Source organism: Mesoplodon densirostris, chromosome 2, assembly GCF_025265405.1.
Source record: "Mesoplodon densirostris isolate mMesDen1 chromosome 2, mMesDen1 primary haplotype, whole genome shotgun sequence".
Taxonomy (NCBI): Eukaryota; Metazoa; Chordata; class Mammalia; order Artiodactyla; family Ziphiidae; genus Mesoplodon; species Mesoplodon densirostris.
Window position 1 is genome coordinate 146,452,424 of NC_082662.1, and position 22,351 is coordinate 146,474,774.

At 35.7% G+C, this 22,351-nt stretch overlaps 1 protein-coding gene across 5 annotated transcripts in view; it reads left to right on the plus strand.

Moving 5' to 3' along the window:
- The window catches only part of RPS6KC1 (ribosomal protein S6 kinase C1), a 206,394-nt gene that overhangs the window by 132,126 nt on the left and 51,917 nt on the right, over positions 1 to 22,351 (plus strand). The window contains exon 1 of one of the 5 annotated variants that reach the window (XM_060091118.1): positions 20,083 to 20,167. The exons of 3 other annotated variants lie outside the window; for them this stretch is intronic. The gene's annotated coding sequence lies outside the window, so the exon portion shown is untranslated. Of the gene's footprint in view, positions 1 to 20,082; positions 20,168 to 21,945; positions 22,058 to 22,351 lie in introns of those variants that run through there. One more of the 5 variants, XM_060091119.1, reaches the window with a different exon arrangement.

Consider the following 22,351-nt stretch of genomic DNA (forward strand, 5'->3'; position numbering starts at 1 on the left):
ATTGAATTTACAATAAAAAAAATGCCTAAAATGAAATCTTGGGGCTCAACTGGTTTCACTGGAGAATTCTACCAAAATTTTAAAGAATTGACACCGATTCTTTATATTCTTTTCCAGATAATGGAAGAAGGTAGATCAGTTCCCAGTTCATTTTATGAGGCTACTATTGTCCTAATACCAAAATCAAAGACAGTACAAAAAAGAAAATTATAGGCCAATATTCACAGATACAGAAGTCCTCAACAAAATATTAGCAAATAGAAGTCAGCAGTATGTAAAAGGAATTATGTCCCATGACCAAGTGGGGTTGATTTAAGGGATGCCAGGTTGGTTCAGTGTTTGAAAATGAATCAGTGTAATCCATCCACATTAACAAGAGGAAAAATTGTATGAGTGTACCAATTGATGCAGAAAAAGCATTTGAAAAATTCAACACCGATTCATGATTTAAAAAAATAGTCTCTCTAAAAACTAGGAATAGAGTGGAACTTCCTCAACTTGGTTAAGAATATCTATAAAAATTTCACAGCTAATACCATAGTTAATGATGAATGACTGAATGCTTTACCCTAAGGTTGGGAACAAGGCATATTCTTAGCACACCTATTAAACATAGTACTGGAAGTTCTAGACAGTACTACTAGGCAAGATCAAGAAATAAAAGGCATATGAATTGGAAAGAAAGCAAACAGTTGACCCTATTTGAAGGAGACATGATGTTCTACACATATAAAAACATGGAATCTATCAAAAAACTAGAACTAATAAGTGAATTCAGCAAGGTTGCAAGATATAAAATCAGCTTACAAAAATGTTATATTTCTATATACTAACAGTGAACACATAGAAACTGGAATTAAAAATACAATATCATTTACAATCACTCCAAAAATATTGAACTACTTAGGTGTTAATATAACAAAATATGTACAAGACTTTTATGCTGTAAAGTACAAAACTGATGAAAAAAATCAAAGGTCTAAATAATTGGAGAAATGTGCATTGTTTATGGCCTGGAAGACTCAACATAGAAATGATGGAAATGATGTAAATTCTCCCCAAATCAATACACAATTTTAACACAGTTTCTGTCAAATTCTAGTTTTTTTTGTAGACATAGGCCAACTTACTTTAAAATTTACTTGGGAAAGTATAGGAGCTATAATAGCTAAAACAGCTTTGAAAAAAGAATAAGTGGGTACAGTTTACTTGATTTCAAGACCATATAGCTATATAGTAATCAAGACAGTGTAGTATTGGTATAGGGAGAGACACATAAATCAATGGAGTAGAATAGAGAATACAGTAATAGCCCCACAAATGCGGCCAGCTGACTTTTAACAAAGGTACAAAAGCAGACCTTGTAGGAAGAATCATCTTTTTAATAAATAGTGCTGGAACAGTTGGATGTCTATTGGCAAAAAAATGAACCTTAACTTATACCTCATACATTATACAAAAATTAGCTCCAAATGGATCATACATTTAAATGTGAAATGTGAAACTATGTAACTTCTCAAAGTAAACAGAGGAAAAAATCTTGAGTAGCTAAGCCTTGGTTTATAGAGGTTCTAGACGTGACACTGAAAGCATGATTCATAAAAGGAAAAATTGATAAGTTGACTTTATCAAGATTAAAAACTTTTGGTCTGTGAAAAACCCATTAAGAGAATGAAAAGACAAGCTACAGACTAGGAGAACTTATTTGCAAACCACATATATGACAAAGGACTCATCTAGAATCTATAAAGAATTCTTGAAAGCCAGCATTAAAAAACCCAAACAATACAACCAGAAAATTAACAAAAGATACAAAAAGCCATTTCACCAGATTAAACGATGGCAAATTAGCATATGAAAAGATGTTCAACATCACCTGTCATTAGCAAAATGCAGAATAAGATCACGATGAGTCATCACTACACACCTATTACAAAACTTTATTTGTATTAGCCCCAAACTGGAAACAACCAAAATGTCTTACAATAAGTGAACAGTTAAACTGTGGTGCATCAATACCATGTAATATTACTCAGCAATAAAAAGAAATGAACTACTGATACACACATCAACTGGGATGGATCTCAAGGGCATTATGCTGAATAAAAAAGTCAATCTTGAGTCAGCTCTACCCACCACCAGTCCCTCCCATCAGGGAACGTGCAAAAGCCTCTGAGATAGCCTCATCCATCAGAGAGCAGACAGCAGAAGCAAGAAGAACTACAGTCCTGCAGCCTGTGGAACAAAAACCACATTCACAGAAAGATAGACAAGATGAAAAGGCAGAGGGCTATGTACCAGATGAAAGAACAAGATAAAACCCTGGAAAAACAGCTAAATGAAGTCGAGATAGGCAACCTTCCAGAAAAAGAATTCACAATAATTATAGTGAAGATGATCCAGGACCTCAGAAAAAGAATGGAGGCAAAGATCAAGAAGATGCGAGAAATGTTTAACAAAGGCCTTGAAGAATTAAAGAACAAACAGAGATGAACAATACAATAACTGAAATGAAAACTACACTAGAAGGAATCAATAGCAGAATAACTGAGGCAGAAGAACGGATAAGTGACCTGGAAGACAGAATGGTGTAATTCACTGCTGAGGAACAGAATAAAGAAAAAAGAATGAAAAGAAATGAAGACAGCCTAAGAGACCTCTGGGACAACATTAAACGCAACAATATTCACATTATAGGGTTCCCAGAAGGAGAAGACAGAGAGAAAGGACCTGCGAAAATACTTGAAGAGATTATACTTGAAAATTTCCGTAACATGGGAAAGGAAATAGCCACCCAAGTACAGGAAGTGCAGCGAGTCCCATACAGGATAAACCCAAGGAGAAACATGCCAAGACACATAGTAATCAAACTGGCAAAAATTAAAGACAAAGAAAAATTATTGAAAGCAACAAGGGAAAAATGAAAACATACAAGGGAGCTCCCATAAGGTTAACAATTGATTTCTCAGCAGAAACTCTACAAGCCAGAAGGGAGTGGCATGATATACTTAAAGTGATGAAAGGGAAGAACCTACAACCAAGATTACTCTACCCAGCAAGGATCTCATTCAGATTCGATGGTGAAATCAAAAGCTTTACAGACAAGGAAAAGCTCAGAGAATTCAGCACCACCAAACCAGCTCTAAAACAAATGCTAAAGGAACTTCTCTAAGTGAGAAACACAAGAGAAGAAAAGGACCTACAAAAACAAACCCAAAACAATTAAGAAAATGGTCATAGGAACATACATATCAGTAATTACCTTAAACGTGAATGGATTAAATGCTCCAACCAAAAGACAAAGGCTTGCTGAATGGATACAAAAACAAGACCCATATATATGCTGTCTACAAGAGACCCACTTCAGACCTAGGGACACATACAGACTGAAAGTGAGGGGATGGAAAAAGATATTCCATGCAAATGGAAATCAAAAGAAAGCTGGAGTAGCAATACTCATATCAGATAAAATACACTTTAAAATAAAGACTGTTACAAGAGACAAGGAAGGACACTACATAATGATCAAGGGATCAATCCAAGAAGAAGATATAACAATTACAAGTATATATGCACCCAGCATAGGAGCACCTCAATACATAAGGCAACTGCTAACAGCTCTAAAAGAGGAAATCGCCAGTAACACAGTAATAGTGGGGGACTTTAACACCTCACTTACACCAATGGACAGATCATCCAAAATGAAAAAAAATAAGGAAACAGAAGCTTTAAATGACACAATAGACCAGATACATGTAATTGATGTTTATAGGACATTCCATCCAGAAACAAAAGATTACACTTTCTTCTCAAGTGCACACAGAACATTCTCCAGGATAGATCACATCTTGGGTCACAAATCAAGCCACAGTAAATTTAAGAAAATTGAAATCATATCAAGAATCTTTTCTGAGCACCATGCTATGAGATTAGAAGTGAATTACAGGGGAAAAAAGTAAACAGAAACACATGGAGGCTAAACAATACATTACTAAATAACCAAGAGATCACTGAAGAAATCAAAGAGGAAATCAAAAAATACCTAGAGACAAATGACAATGAAAACACGACGATCTAAAACCTATGGGATACAGGAAAAGCAGTTCTAAGAGGGAAGTTTATAGCTATAAAAGCCTACCTCAATAAACAAGAAAAATCTCAAATAAACAATCTAACCTTACACCTAAAGGAACTAGAGAAAGAACAAACAAAACCCTAAGTGAGCAGAAGGAAAGAAATAAAAGACCAGAGCAGAAATAAATGAACTAGAAATAAAGAAAACAGTAGTAAAGATCAATAAAACTAAAAGCTGGTTCTTTGAGAAGATAAACAATATTGATAGACCATTAGCCAGACTCATCAAGAAAAAGAGGGAGAGGACTCAATAAAATTAGAAATGGAAAAAGGAGAAGTTACAACAGACACCGCAGAAATACAAAACATCCTAAGAGACTACTACCAGCAACTCTATGCTAATAAAATGGACAACCTGGAAGAAATGGACAAATTCTTAGAAAGGTATAACCTTCCAAGACCGAACCAGGAAGAAATAGAAAATATGAACAGACCAGTCACAAGTAATGAAACTGAAACTGTGATTAAAAATCTTCCAACAAAGAAAAGTCCAGGACCAGATGGCGTTGCAGGTGAATTCTATCAAACATTTAGAGAAGAGCTAACACCCATCCTTCCCAAACTTTTCCAAAACTTTGTAGAGGAAAGAACACTCCCAAACTCATTCTATGAGGCCACCATCACTCTGATACCAAAACCAGACAAAGATACTACAAAGAAGAAAATTACAGACCAATATCATGGATAAACATAGATGCAAAAATCCTCAACAAAATAATATCAAACAGAATCCAACAACACATTAAAAGGATCATACACCATGATCAAGTGGGATTTATCCCAGGGATGCAAGGATTCTTCAATATATGTAAATCAGTCAATGTGATAAACCATATTAACGAATTGAAGGAGAAAAACCATATGATCATCTCAATAGATGCAGAAAAAGCTTTTGTCAAAATTCAACACCCATTTATGATAAAAACTCTCCAGAAAGTGGGCATAGAGGGAACCTACCTCAACGTAATAAAGGCCATATGTGACAGACCCACAGCAAACATCATTTTCAATGGTGAAAAACTGAAAGCATTTCCTCTAAGATCAGGAGCAAGACAAGGATGTCCACTTTCACCACTATTATTCAGCACAGTTTTGGAAGTTCTAGCCATGGCAATCAGAGAAGAAAAAGAAGTAAAAGGAATACGGGAATAAAGACACAGACCTACTTGAGAATGGACTTGAGGATATGGGGAGGGGGAAGGGTAAGCTGTGACAAAGCGAAAGAGAGGCATGGACATATATACACTACCAAACATAAGGTAGATAGATAGTGGGAAGCAGCCGCAGAGCACAGGGAGATCAGCTCGGTGCTTTGTGACCGCCTGGAGGGGTGGGATGGGGAGGGTGGGAGGGAGGGAGATGCATGAGGGAAGGGATGTGGGAACAGATGTATATGTATGACTGATTCACTTTGTTATAAAGCAGAAACTAATAATAAAAAAAAGGAATACAAATTGGAAAAGAAGAAATAAAATTGTCACTGTTTGCAGATGATATGATACTATACATAGAGAATCCTAAAGATGCCACCAGAAAACTACTAGAGTTAATCAATGGATTTGGTAAAGTTGCAAGATACAAAATTAATGCACAGAAATCTCTTGCATTCCTATACACTAATGATGAAAAATGTGAAAGAGAAATTAAGGAAACACTCCCATTTACCATTGCAACAAAAAGAATAAAATACCTAGGAATAAACCTACCTAGGAGACAAAGAGCTGTATGCAGAAAACTATAAGGCACTGATGAAAGAAATTTAAGATGATACCAACAGATGGAGAGATATGCCATGTTTTTGGATTGGAAGAAAATTACTGTATTGTGAAAATGACTATACTACCCAAAAGCAATCTACAGATTCATTGCAATCCCTATCAAATTACCAATGGCATTTTTTACAGAACTAGAACAAAAAATCTTAAAATTTGTTTGGAGGCACAAAAGACCTCGAATAGCCAAAGCAGTCTTGAGGGAAAAAAATGGAACTGGAGGAATGAGAATCCCTGACTTCAGACTATACTACAAAGCTACAGTAATCAAGGCAAGTTGGTACTGGCACAAAAACAGAAACATAGGTCAGTGGAACAAGATAGAAAGCCCTGAGATAAACTCACCCACCTCTGGTTAACTAATCTATGACAAAGGAGGCAAGGATATGCAATGGAGAAAAGACAGTCTCTTCAGTAAGTGGTGCTGGGAAAACTGGACAGCTACATGTAAAAGAATGAAATTAGAACACTCCCTAACACCATACACAGAAATGAACTCAAAATGGATTAGAGACCTAAATGTAAGACTGGACACTATAAAACTCTTAGTGGAAAACTTAGGAAGAACACTCTTTGACATAAATCACAGCAAGATATTTTTTGATCCACCTCCTAGAGTAATGGAAATAAAACCAAAAATAAACAAATGGGACCTAATGAAACTTCAAAGCTTTTGCACAGCAAAGGAAACCATAAACAAGATGAAAAGACAACCCTCAGAATGGGAGAAAATACTTGCAAAGGAATCAACAGACAAACGATTAATCTCCAAAATATATAAACAGCTCATGAAGCTCAATATTAAAGAAACAAACAACCCAATCCAAAAATGGGCAGAAGACCTAAATAGACATTTCTCCAAAGAAGACATACAGATAGCCAAGAAGCACATGAAAAGCTGCTCAACACCACTGAGTATTAGAGAAATGCAAATCAAAACTACAATGAGGTATCACCTCACACCAGTTAGAATGGGCATCATCAGAAAATCTACAAACAACAAATGCTTGAGAGGGTGTGGAGAAAAGGGAGCCCTTTTGCACTGTTGGTGGTAATGTAAATTGATACAACCACTATGGAGAACAGTATGGAGGTTCCTTAAAAAACTAAAAATAGAATTACCATATGATCCATCAATCCCACTACTGGGCATATACCCAGAAAAAAACATGATTGAAAAAGACACATGCACCCCAATGTTCACTGTAGCACTGTTTACCATAGCCGGGTCATGGAAGCGACCTAAATGCCCATTGACAGTTGAATGGATAAAGAAGATGTGGTACATATATATAATGCAATATTACTCAGCCATAAAAAGGAAAGAAATTGGGCTTCCCTGGTGGCACAGTGGTTGAGAATCTGCCTGCCAATGCATGGGACACGGGTTCGAGCCCTGGTCTGGGAAGATCCCACATGCCACAGAGTAGCTAGGCCCGTGAGCCACAACTACTGAGCCTGCACGTCTGGAGCCTGTGCTCCACAACAAGAGAGGCCGCGATAGTGAAGAGGCCCGCACACCGCTATGAAGAGTGGCCCCCGCTTGCCACAACTGGAGAAAGTGCTCGCACAGAAACGAAGACCCAACACAGCCAGAAATAAATAAATAAAATAAAGAATTATTAAAAAAAAAAGGAAAGAAATTGGGTCATTTGTAGAGAACTGGATGGATCTAGAGATTGTCATACAGAGTGAAGTTAAGTCAGAAAGAGAAAATCAGGGCTCCCCTGGTGCTGCAGTCGTTGGGAGTCCACCTGCCGATGCAGAGGACGCGGGTTTGTGCCCCGGTCTGGGAGGATCCCGCGTGCCGCGGAGCGTCTGGGCCCGTGGGCCATGGCCGCTGAGCTTGCGCGTCCGGAGCCTGGGCTCTGCAACGAGAGAGGCCACAAAAGTGAGGGGCCTGCATACCGCAAAAAAAAAAAAAAAAAAAAAAAAAAAAAAAAATATATATATATATATATATATATATATACATACTGTGTGCTCTAATAGAAAAAGTAGACACCATGCGAGAAAGAATTTTATTCTAAGAAAGAATTGGAAAGAGAACTAGAGGTAAAAAATACTATACAGAAATGAAGGGTACTTTTGATTGGCTCATTAGTAGACTGGAGAGGTCTGAGGAAAGAATCTCTAAACTTGAGAATATGTAAATCGAAACTTGAAACTGAAAAGCAAAGGGAAAAAAACACTAAAAAAAATAAATGGAACAGTATATCCAAGAACTGTGTTTTAACTATAAAAGGCATAATATAAGCATAATGGGAATACTGGAAAGAGAAAAAACAGCTTGTTTAAAATATTAATAGAAACAGTGTATCCAATTATGTATAGTGATGTATGTATATATATGCTTATATGTACTTCTGTATGAGTGAAATGAATGACAATGATACCAAGGATGAGAGATGGATTAAGAATATTTTGCTATTATAAGGTACTTGTGCTACCTGAGAAGCAGTATAATTTTATTTGAAAGGGGAGTTAGATTAGTTGTAAATGTATATTGCAAACTCTAGGGCAAGCACTAAAGTAAAAAAAGAGGTATAATTTATTTGCTAAAATGGAGAAAAAATGGAATCATAAAATGATCAATTAAAGCCACAAATGGTAGAAGAGTGGGAGGAAAAAAATAGGAAAAATAAGCAGGGCAATTTAATAGAAGTAAATAATCATAAAGATCAATGGTCTAAACGTACCGTACCATTTAAAAGACAGAACTTGTCAGAGTAGATTAAAAAACAAGACCCAACTATATGTTATCTATAAGACAGTCACTTTAATTAAAGTAAGACACATTAGATTAAAGGTAAAAGGTTAGGGAAAGGTTTACCATGTTTACACGAATCAGAAGAAAGCAGGAGGGCTCCCCTGGTGGCGCAGTGGTTGGGAATCCGCCTGCTGATGCAGGGGACACGGGTTCGTGCCCTGGTCCGGGAGGATCCCACATGCCGCGGAGTGGCTGGGCCCGTGAGCCATGGCCGCTGAGCCTGTGCGTCCGGAGCCTGTGCTCCACAACGGGAGAGGCCGCAACAGTGAGAGGCCCGCATACCGCAAAAAAAAAAAAAAAAAGAAGGAAGCAGGAATAGCTATAGTAATTTCAGACATTGCTGACTTCAGAGCAAGGTAAATTATTAGAAATTATCAGAGGCATTACATAATGATAAAAGGATCAGTTATCCAAGAAGATATAACAATCCTTAATGTGTATGTGCCTAATAATTGAGCATCAAAATACGTGAGGCAAAAAACTGATAGAACTACAAGGAGAAATAGGTAAATCTATTATAGTTGGAGACTTCAATATCACTGTATCAGAAATGGACAGATCCAGTAGGCAGAAAATCATTAAGGACATAGTTGAACTCAGCAGCACTATCAATCAACATAATTGGACATAATCAACACTTACAGACTTCTTCATGCAACAATAGCATAAAATATATTCTTCTCAAGCTCACATGGAACATTCACCAAGGTAGACTACGACCACATTCTGGATCATAAAACACATGTTAACAACTTTAAAAGAGGAGAATTCTTACAATATCTGCTCTTAGACCACAATGGAATTAAATTAGAAATCAGTAAAAGAAAGATAACTAGAAAATTCCCAAATACTTGGAGATTATTGTCAAGATGTCAGTTCTTCCCAGCTTGATTTATACTTTTAGTGCAATCCCAGTCAAAATCACAGTAAGTTATTTTGTGGATGTTGAGAAAATGACTGTGAATTTTTTACAGAGGAACAGAAGTCCCAGAAAATCTAACACAATATTGAAGGAAAAGAACAAACTCAGAGAACTAATTCTACCTGAATTCAAGACTTACTATAAAGCTACAGAAATGAAGACAGTGTGGGATTGGTGAAAGAATAGACAGATCAATGGAACAGAATAGAGAGTTCAGAAATAGATCTACATGAATATAGTCTAGTGGTCTTTGATAAAGGAGTAAAGGCAGTACCATGGAGAAAAGATAGTTGCTTCAACACGTGGTACTGGAACACCACATCCAATGGACATTCACATGAAAAAAGGGGACCTAGACTGACCTTACATCATTCAAAAAAATTAACTCAAAGTGGATCATAGACATAAATGAAAACACAAAGTTATAAAACTCCTGGAAGACAACATAGGAGAAAATCTAGATGACCTTGGGCACGGCAGTGACTTTTTAGATATAACCAAAGGCATGATCCATGAAAGAAATAATTGATAAGCTGGACTTCATTAAAATTAAAAACTTCTGCTTTGTGAAAGACACTGTCAGGATAATGAAGACAAGTTGTAGACTGGGAAAAATATTTGTAAAAGACATATATCATAAGGAATGTTACCTGGAATATACAAAGAGTTCTTAAAACCTAACAATAAGGAAATGCACAACCCAATTACAAAATGGGCCAAAGACCTTAACAGGAAATTCACCAAAGAAGATACACACACATATGGCAAATAAGCATATGAGAAGATGCTCCACAACATAGGTCATCAAGGAAGTGCAAACTAAAACAACAATGAGATACCACCACCTATCTATTAGACTGGCCAAAATCTGGAACACTGACAACACCAAATGCTGGTGAGGATGTGGAATAATAGGAACTCTCATTCATTGCTGGTTGGGAGTGCAAAATGGTACAGCCACTTTGGAAGACAGTTTGACAGTTTCTTACCAAACTGAACATATTTTTACTATATAATCCAGAAGTCATGCTCATTAGTTTTTTACCCAAATGAGTTGAAAACTTATATCTACACAAACATCTTCATGTGTATATTTATAACAGCTTTATTCATCATTTCCAAAACTTGGAAGCAACCAAGATGTCCTTCAGGAGATGAATGGATAAATAAACTGTGGTACATCTAGACAATGGAAAATTATTCAGCACTTAACAGAAACGAGCTATCAAACCATGAAGACATGGAGGAACCTTAAATGTATATCACTAAGTGAAAGATACCAATCTGAAAAAGGTACATACTGTGTGATTGCAACTATATGACATTCTGGAAAAGGCAAAAAATTATGGAGAGTAAAATGATCAGTGATTGCAAGGAATTAGGAGGAGGGGGGAGGGATGAATAGGCAGAGACAGAATTTTGGAGGGCAGTGAAACTATTTTGCATGATATTATTATGGTGGATACGTGTTGTACATTTGTCAAAAACCATTGAATGTACAACACCACGAGTGAACTCTAATATAAATTGTGGACTTTCGGTGATAATTGTGTGTCAGTGTAGGTTCATCGGTTTCAACAAATGTACCACTGGTGCAAGATGATCATAGTAGAGGAGGCTGTGAGTGTTTGGGGGCAGGAGGTATATGGGAACTCTGTACTTTCTGCTTAATTTTGTTGTGAACCAAAAACTGCTTCAAGAAGATAAGGAATAGTAAACAATAGAGCTAGATTATGCAGATAACATTAATATCCACAAACTTAATTTAAAGGAATGTAGTTTACCCATAGTTTTTATATAAGGAATCAAAATAGGCTTTGATTATAATTAATAATATCATCTTTAAGGAGCCACATCTAGTATACCTGTTTTTTTAAAACAAGGGACAACCACATGTTTGATGCACACACACATGAGTTTTAGTTATGTTTCATAATGTTCAGTGTTTTAATATCTTATTCTGTCTCTATTGTTGAAATTCACATCTTAATTATAATTAAGAGTATAAAACAAATTCTATGCTTGTAAAACCCTTTATCTGCAATATTAATGTTAATATATTGGACTAATAGAGTATTTTTGTTCCAAAGAAGTCAAATTCTTTTTGTACTTAAAGTATGATTGTATAATGTATCATATATTTGTATGGTCAGTTTTATAATAGGAGAACCTAAGTAATTTCAAAATAAAGGGACAAGTTTCATTTTACCTCCTAATGGCTTGGGGTATACAATCTCAGGGTTAGAAAGGACTTTAAGGTCATCTGACCCAGTGAATTACAGATCTTGTGGCCCATCTGTAGTGCCCTGTTGAATGGCTGTTCAGGGCCTTTTATTTATTTATTTATTTATTTATTTATTCATTCATTCATTCATTCAGGGCCTTTTATTTATTAATTTAACAAACTGTTTTGAATGCCACCATGTAGCAGGCACTGTGTTAGGTGCTATATAAGACATGGTTCCTCTCTTGAGTCTAGCAGGAGAGATATAGGTCAGTATGTAAATTCTAAAACAGCATGGAAGGGACTGTAAAGAAGTGTGAATAAAGACAGAGCTACTTAATGTCTCAAAGTCAGTCATTCCATTTTACACAATTGAAACTCTTAGAAAGTCCTTTTTTCTCTTGAGCCAAATACTGCCTCTTTAGTCCTTAGTACTGCCCTTCTCCAATAACCAGTTTTTAGTTATTTCAACACAGTGTGTTGTCTTTCCAATTGGTAGTGTTTTATGTTTGTTTCTTCTAGTTTTATTTTGCTTAAATTTGGCCTAAATTTCAATCTGTTGAAATATCTTTGGACTTTCCATGTACAAATTTTTGGTTTTTTCTTAGAGTTAATAAATTGCCTCATTTTCCCCCATTTGCTTATTTTTTTCTCTGTCCCTATCATTATTTATTACTAAACTCTCTGATAAAATTTTAAAACGTCTCAATGCAGTCAGACACCTCAGATAGTAGATCAGTGGTTTTCTCAGAGTCTTTTCTCTTGGATTCCTTCCTTGTTCTGCTTATGTATGGATTGGTTTGTTCTCTTGGCCTTCTGCATAGCTTTCCTCATCACACTTCCACTTCTTGTTACTGTGGGAATTCTCTTCATCAGTTTTCTGTTGGGTTGGCCAAAAAGTTCATTTGGGTTTTTCCATAAAAAACCCAAACAAACGTTTTGGCCAACCCAATATACTGCATTCCAATTCCCGACCCATTTTTTTTCTTCCTCCCTTTCTCTCTCTGGAGGCCTATAGGCTCTTCTCCCTGTCCCTACTGTTCTAAAATTTCACAATGATTTGTTTGGTGGGATTTTGTTTTTTTCATTTGTTGAGCTGGGCATTTGGTGACCTTCAATTTGCGTAATAATCCAGATGTTTTATTAGGAGACCTAATAATGTCAGTATCTATATGCCTTATCTTTTAGGCTATTTGGTTTTCTTAGAAAAGAACCTTTAAATCTCTTACCAAGGGATCTAGTATTAGACCAACCAGCATTCTGGGAGCCCAGTGGTTGAAGGAGGACTGATGTCCTCATCAATTTGGCATTTAGGTTTTCATATACTGCCCCTGTTTTCAGTAGCACTCTTCAATCCCTCCTTTAGCTGTCTGTAGTATCTGATTCATTCTGTTTTCTGTCTTCTGAAACTTTTCCATCTTTTCTCATCTCCTCTCTTGTTTTCTTTGTAGTCATTATTGTATAACTGTAAACATTTCTTTACTGTTATTTAATGCAGTTTATCTAGGGGATAGTGATCTGTATTTCAGAGAATGTTAAATTTAACACATTGTGTAGTCCTCTCAGCTTCATGGCATCCATAATTTTGATCAACATGTCTTTGTTGACCTTTTTCAAGTTGTCAACAAATTTTTTTCAACAAAATAGGACAAAGAATCCTGCAGATGACATGTAGCTAGAATAATTATTTCAGGTTGACCCAATACCTTCTGGATACTGCTAGTTACAACTAAGCCATCTTTCCTTCAACTGTTTCAAATCAATATTTAGGCATCCCAAGTTATTTGTAAGTTTAAAGATATACACTATTCTCTTTATCCCCCTTTTAAGACATACTGTTATTTGCCTCTAGTCTCATTTTCCTCTGGTTCATTATCAACACTGTTGCCAGAATAATTCATAAAACTGATACTTTAGGAAAGTGATTTTTCTAAAATGAATAACTCTCTTGCTTAAAAGTCTTTAATACCTTCACATAGAATTTTAGGATAATGTTCAAATTTCTTAGCTAAGCCTACAAAGACCATTCCCAGACCACCTCAACATGCTGTCTTGGTTACAGCCCTGTGGAACTTGTAAGATATACAAGGTGTCATGTTTTATACCCCTCTACCTGGAGTGACTTTACCTTTCCTTCCTCACTTAATTTGTCTCATTCTTAATTATTGTCTTCTTTTGGAAGGCTCCCTTGCTTACTTACCTCTACGGTCTAATGTAAATATCTTTTGTTGTGTCCTTTTAATGCCTTGAACCTATCTGTCATAGCATTCATCCATATTGTATGGTAGTTTTTGATATTTCTATGCCTCCTCCAACAAGCCTTCATATGCCTCAAGTACCAAGTATTTTCCTCCTTCTTTCCTAAAAATTAACATTTTTATATATTTTGGTACAGTATTCACAGACATCTATTAGATAGAAAAGATAGTCTAAATCCTGTGCAGAAGATATGTGTCTTTGGAGAATAAGCCTCTGTAACATGTCAAACACCAGCTTGGTGACTATATCTTATTTAATTTTGTATTTTTAACATTTAGCATAGTGACTTAAAAACAGCAGATACTCAATATATGTGTATTGAAAAAAATGAATGAATGAATGAATGATACCTCTCTACTCACATTATCTTAAAAAAGGTAGGGACCATTTATCTAATTGGCCTGCCTCCTCACCATTTCTCTCCAGGTCTTTTCCATTTTTTCATTTATTCATTCATTCATTCAGCAAATATTTGTTGAGCTCCTGCTATATGTCAAGTGTGATAATAGCCACTAGAGATACAATGGTGAATAAAACACCTAATCTCTACCCTCTCAGAGTTTATAATTCAGTGGGAAATAGCAGTTACAATACAGTGTGAAACTGCTTTGGGCGAAGGAAGTACACTAGGGTATTGTGAGAACATGTAGGAGGGGTGCCTAGCTTGGGGCTCTCCAGAGGCTTCTTAGAAGCAAAGAAAAGACGAGGAATGAGTAGGGTTTAGCTCCCAGAATAGTGTTTCAGGCTAAAGGAATTGTGGGAGACTCAGCACATGCTTTCTTTTAGCTTCTTCAACTCTTTGAACTCTTCCTTTTTTCCTTCCTGCTCACCTATGTTTAGTCCATTCTTCGAGACTTAGCTGAAAGCTTATCTCCGCCTTAACTGTAATACTCGTCTTTCCTTTCTTTGAATTAACACAATTTATCATTCAGTTGTGTGTTATTTTAGCTTGTATGCCTTTAGTTGCCTTAAATATCTTGTTAACGTGTCCTAGAGGGCAGAAACTATAACTTATCCTTCTTTATTTTCTCTGATAATGCCTAACTAAATACAGTGCTGTCCATGCAGTAAGGATTTAACAAATGCTTGCTGAATAGTTATAAAGGGGACAAAAAGATAATACATGTGTTTTAAGATTTCAAATACTCTGTGAGTCTGTACCTCAAAATATACTACACGTTCAGGATCAGAGCAAGAAGAGTAGTTTTGAAAACTGTGAAAACATTCATCCTCCTCCCTTTTTCACCCTCTCTCACAGAATACACCTGTAGATTGTTGGTAGGGAAATTGTTGCAGTTGATGAAATTGTCAATTTGAGAATGAGTGTTGTGTCTTTGTGTTTCATATATGCTTTAAAATACTTTGGAATTTTTAAGAACATCAACATGTATTCTTGTACTAAATAAAATTTCTAGTCATATTAAAACATTGTTAAATTTTGACCAGTACCAGAATTTCAACTCCATCTGCTACAAAAGTGCAAAACTCATTTAAAACACTTAAAAATAAAAACATTTAAAGCTTTCTTGCCCTTGAAGCATTTTCTTCCGAATTGGAATCAGGCTATCTCTGACATTGGCAACTTAGTTGGATATGTATTGATTGACTTGAAGATGTAGCCTCTGTGTCCGTCTGTTATCCTTATAAGATAGCATTTACTGAGTACACACTGCACCAATTTTGAACACTATATAAAAACTATGTAGACATATTTGCTGCTCTTTAGGGACTTATTTCAGTTTCCAGGGCCTATAAATTTATTTGAGCATATCTATGGAACACACTTAGCAGCAGAATGAAAATATTAAACCAGAGTATGAATGGACATAGTTTATATCAGCACCAGAGTATTAGGTGTTTCTAGCAAATGCAAATAAGAAGGATCTAAAGCTAAATACAGCAGACTATACTTATAATTGAATTAATTTTCAGCTAAATTTAACAGTGTCAAGTCGTTATCCCAAGTGAACTTCAGAATTCAAACCAAAGAAACAGAACAAATGGTTTCATTATGGTACTGAATGACATAAACTGAACTTGGGCCTATAAACCCAGAACTTCAGAGTTTTTACCTCTCTTTAGCATAATCTCTTTGTGGCCTTGGGCAAGTTGCTTTGCAAAAACAGAAAACAGACAATCAAAATGAGGATGACAAAGGTGTAGAGATCTAGCTTTTAAAGCATTTGGATCTGAGAAGAGCCTCCTAAGTGGGTGTTTTTCCTAGCTCTTCAGGATTTCTGTTTTAAACTCGATTTCTCTGTTTTTTATATTCTGCCTTCTGCTATATTTATATCCTGTTTTCTTACAAAGACACACCATGTCCTTTGGAAGCATGTTTTATGAAGTAATAGATGTATAGGCCTAGGATTTGAAAAATTATACAAAGTAAAACTTTTTTCATATGTATAAAAAAGACATTTCTGTGATAGCTTTATTGTTCACTAAATCATTAACCTCACATCCTAGTATGAGACATCATTGAGGAATGGCTCACATTCACTGACATTTGGCTAACAGGAGTATGAGATTTAAAATTCATATTTGTGGTTGAAATAATTACTCCCTGGATTATTTTCTGGAGAATCACATGTATTTTGCATTGCCCTAGGGCAGGACTAGATTTAGCTATTCGCCTAAGGATAAATAATCCAGGTGTTGGCCAAGTGACTTTCAGAGAAACATTTTTTTTTTAAGTTTTTTTTTGTTTGTTTTGATGTGGACCATTTTTAAAGTCTTTATTGAATTTGTTACAATATTGCTTCTGTTTTTATGTTTTGGTTTTTTGGCCACAAGGCATGTGGGAGCTCAGCTCCCCAACCAGGGATCAAACCCACACCCACTGCACTGGAAGGTGAAGTCTTAACCACTGGACCACCAGGGAAGTCCCGAGGAACATCTTTAAAATCCTTTTTATCTTTTCTGATCCTGATAAAACAATCTTTCCCAAGCATATTTCAATGCCCCTTGGAGGAATGAAACAACGTGGGAATGACTGACCTTTGAATTTTGAGTAAATTACTTGTATTTGCAAATCTCTTTTAGCACCACCAAAATATGCTTATTTTCTTTTTTTAATGTTATGATTCATAATATATTCATAACATCTTGGAAGATAAAGTTACTTTGGTAACATATACTCTATTTTTAGCTATCACAATGACAAACTGTGATCTTTTAAAAAATCATCATGATTATTATTGAAGTTACTAAGTATACAGAGGCATGAATTGTGTTCCCGTGGAGCATACACACACAACAGTATTGTATTTGATTATAGAAACTGTAGATAGTTGTGCTCAGCAGGTTGTGTTCAATTTAAATAGAGGTCAGGACAAATGGACTTTGTTATGACAGTTCTTAGGGTACATGAATGTTTAATAATGCCCTAGTTTTAAATTAATTTATAACTAATTTGCTGTGGAAGCTTGGAAGAATTTTTAAAAATCAGGATTAAGATTAGAATGAATGCAAACTAAATGTATCTGCTGCCATTTTAAAATCAAGAATTAAAAGATGCTTTATATATTCTAAAAAATACTTTCTATATTGCTTTTCTTCTAACTGCATTAAAGATGCCAAAAAACCCAACCCAGGAATCAAGGGTGATGTATAAGAAAATTTCATATAAGTGCATTTCTTTTAAGATGAATATATAGCCAGGTTCTTGAGATTCTCTGTTTATAGTAATTTAAAAGACACCGCGGTATTTTGTTTCTACATGAGGTATTGTGGTGAATATAATCATTACCTGAAATAAATGACATTTTTGAGTAGCCAGAAATCAGGATTTTTAATTGCTATTTTGTGGATTTTATAAAGCCTCATCTCAAAGTGCATTTACCTTGGGTAACATTTGGATTGTGGATATGATGGTACACAGAAAACAAACCTTTCAAAGCAAGGTACCTTATTTTATGACTACCTAAAAATATATATATACCTTTATTATTATTTCATAGACTGAACACACCTTCAATTTATATTTCATTTTATTTATTGTATGCTTGCTTTGTATAAAATTATAGGGGATTTAAAAAAACTAGCCACCTCTCCCCTTTTTTTAAAGGAAAAAATCATCACATTTACTTAAGTAAATTCCTTTAGCGGTAGTATTTCTCTTGTCTTTTTGTTCAGCCACTAGAGTCCCTTGTGACCTTGGGTATGTATTCGAAGAGGTGACTGATGGTTCGTGATGTTCTGAATTTTCTGGTAGCTTGCCTGTTGCCTGCCTCTAGGTTTGTCATCACCCTTATGCTGACTTACGCAGTATTCCTTCAGTCTCTTATCTCCAGGCTTTGATGCATATGTTCTGAAGGTGGCCACAGTGACTTTGGGTAGCAGCAGATGGTGAACCTTCAGGCTGCCACCGGCTATACTGGTGTTAAGTTGGAAAGTTAACGTTTGATGAAGAATCAGTAGTGCATATGAAAGAGCTTTCGCTGCTGAAATATCTTTTAATTAAAAAATTAGCATACTCAAACCTTTGTAAATGTCTGGGCATTTAAAGAAATCTAAAATTAGTTGTTTTCTTATACAGGAATTCGTTATTTACCAGCTTAGATTTGTGTTGCTTGCTAGTCCTACTGTGGTTCTTTTCCCCTGCCCCTGCCCCAGTATGCTTGTAGTTAAGGCAGATAGAAGAATTAGGTAAACTGAACTGGGAAGTTTTTGGAAGTTAAATGTGTTTGGATAAACATTTAAAGTATATATATATATATATTATTTTACATATCCGTATTTTATTATTATTTTTAACATCTTTATTGGAGTATAATTGCTTTACAGTGGTGTGCAAAGTATATGTTAATTTATGGTATTTTGGAATTTAATCATTGGAAAGAAATGTGGATCTTACGTACTACTTCCATAGAATCCTAGTAGATTAGTTTTGTTGTTCCTACATTTGAAGATACTTCTAGGTTATATAGAAGCCTAAAGAACTTAGCCCGCTTCAAAAAGATATTTCTCCTTGCTGTAAGTTGTTTGATGATGTTTTGGCTTTGCTGTCAGTCCACAAAGCAGTACGCTTTTTGATTGTTTGTTCACTTAGTTCATGATATTGTGCTATGTTGGAAGTTCTAGCACAAATAAAGCACTGGTAAGACTCCAAATAATTTTTTTCTGTTCCCTTTACATCACAGGGGTACCTTTTATGCTTTGCTGAAAATAGATTCTTGAGAGTAGTAAATGAAAATGTCCTTTAGGATAGAGTTGTAAGTATCCATGTCAAATTTTACTTTTCATACTTCAGTTCTTATCAGTGAAACAACTTTTGTGAGCATATGACCATTAAGAACAGATTGATTTCATGGCATAACAGGTGAGAAGTTCCTCTACACAGTCTGTTCATGCTGATGCTCCTGATGCTGCAACTTCTCATGGACCGAAGTGGTAGGCTGAGTACCTTTTGCTTTTGGAGTTGCTGAGCAATGGTACAGGGAACATTGCTAACCTTCTGATGTCAAAGAAGGAGAAAGTTAGATCCCAGTGGGGAGAATTGTTGGTATTAAAGGTCACCTAGTACTCTTTGTTTTCTGGTAGCTAAATTTTTTATAAGATTATCTCATGAGCATAAGGTATGGAATTAACCATCAACAGTAGAAATACATTTTGAATATTCTAAGCATATAAAATGAGATGGGTTTTAGCAATAAATATAAATAACATTTGATTATCATCATGTGGTATTGACAGGAAGAGCAAAGGTTTAGTGCTTTAGGTTTGTTGTTCAAAACCATTTCTACAGAAGAATAACATTACTAGCTCCTATAAAGCTGCCAAGATGAGTTTAGTTAATAACTCATCTAATAATGGTCAAGTTAAGTGTGGACTTTTTTGTAAAAAGAGAGTACAGTAAGTATAATCTTATTTATCTGGAACTATGTTGAAAAAGACTCTCTAACTTGTGGAATTGGGCTTCTCTGTTTTCTTTGGCTTCTTTATTATGTTGATCCCGTTCTTTTCTGGTATGTTTGTTTATGTGTGAATTCCCAGCAGTATAACTTGCACAATTGAAGTCCATTTGGATGACATCCCGTCAACATGAATGGTACTGTGACACCATTAAGGGAAACGCTGTTTGTCTGGTATGGCTATCTCTGTAAGCTTTTCTTAAACATTAAAAAAAAACACTTTTATTAATTGTTCTGGAGTCCTGTGAAGTAACTGGCACCAAAGTAGAGATAGATATTCCCTCAGATAACCCAGGTAGTCTTTCTTTTTTTTTTTTCTTTTTGCGGTATGCGGGCCTCTCACTGTTGTGGTCTCTCCCGTTGCGGAGCACAGGCTCCGGATGCGCAGGCCCAGCGGCCATGGCTCACGGGCCCAGCCGCTCCGCGGCATATGGGATCCTCCCAGACCGGGGCACGAACCCGTATCCCCTGCATCGGCAGGCGGACTCTCAACCACTGCGCCACCAGGGAGGCCCAGTCTTTCTTTTTAAAGGAATTGGAGTTGAATTTACTTTTAGAGACTTACAGACTTTGAATGTCAACCTTTAAATTAAGTATCTAAAAAATTAAAAAAATGGGTGGCACATAATCTTCACTGAAGGGAACTATTCATAATTCCTCACCACAGTCATAGTGTCTTTATTGCTATTTGTCTCTTTTCTTTTCTCCAAATTTATTTTTCATGTGCTTAAAAAAAAACTCATCATTTGATACTTTTGATATATTCCCCAACGTCTCCTATCTTTCCAGAGGTGGTACCTAGTTAAATATTGGGCCTTCCCCATTCTAGTTAACAAAATTGACTTATAATCAATTGGAGCTTTTCCTGCTACTGTTGCAAAAGAAGAGTAGGCAAGTCTCATTGTGCTGGTAGAATTGAGGAGCAGATGAGGCTAATCCTAAAGGCATAAGTTGTCTGTTTTTTGTTTTTTTCTCTCCCAGTTAGGAGCAGTGATTCTATATATTACCATGGGCAAAGATGAAGTAATCTCTTCTGTTAGACCATATGCTAATATAGTGCTGATAAGTAAGTGTGAAAAATGAAAGGGAAAAATACATTACTTGTATTCTTTCAATAAAGTATGCTATCCAAGGTAATTATTTCATGACAGGTTTAGTTATAGTACTTGTTTTATCATGAAACAAAAGATGGTTTTAGGAGTCTTTTATTGGGAAGACAATTGTATCAAATTAGTACCAAATTAGATTTTTGTCTTTATAAAGGTGAGCAAACCCATGAAGCAGTTTTTAAATTGATATGTTCTAGTCCACAAATGAACGAATTCTGTTTGAGGGTTAAAGAAGCTATTATTTTGCCCTTTATGCTGACAGCTTCATTACAGATTGGCCTGCTGTTGGCATTAAAAAATGTTTGGCTTCTTATGATCTTTGTGCATGCAACTATAATATTAATGCAGCGCCATAGCACTGTTCATTAAGAAATGACTCTAAATGAGGTTGAAGCGTGTAAATTTGGAAAGATACAGATGTTAAATGCAGTCGTTTCTCTTTGTATACAGCCGTATGGCTAATAATTTCCAAGTGGCTAAAGCTCTTGTTAGCAGGAGTGCTGGTGTGTTAAGAATGGCTCTATAAATAACTTTAAGAACTGAAGTTGAAGGTGCTTCTTTTAAAGACTACTGTTAACTAAACATTATTGCCAAACAGATGGAAAGCATTCACCAGCCTGATGTTTTTAGGTCTAATTATATTATCACCAGCCCTGTACGGCTCAGTTGAAGAGGTGTATCCAGAGGCCAATTTATAATCATTTAGCCAACACCTGTTTGGGAGAAAGTGACAGTCAAAGGGCACATTTAAAAAAAATCACATATGTTCTTGTGTTTATTGCCTCAATGTGAACATTGTCTAGTTGCAGACAAACTTGGAGAAGAAAGTAAATGTAAACAAAGCAGCCCTTCTCAGCCATGTTTATCGATCTTAATTTGGCCTTTTTATTGGATCCACTTCATGCTTCATGGCTAAGTGAGACCAGCAAAGAGATATCACTCCTGATTTATGCAGGTACATTCTGTTCAGTCGATTAAGAAGTTTCTGGTAGAAAAAAGTTCTTTGCTTTGTACAGCTTCCTTACCTTTTACCTGGTGAAACGTTTTCTATTTCATTTCACATAGAAGTATGTTATTTAAATTAGGATTGGAATCTGATGAATAGCTTAAAAGAGTCACAACTTGATGTGAAAACAGATGAGATTTAAGGAATACTGAATAGATGTCTTCACAGATTCAGTAGATATTTATTGAGCCCTCCTTTACAGAGGTGTGCCCCCCTTTGCACTCATGATATGTTAATTTAACT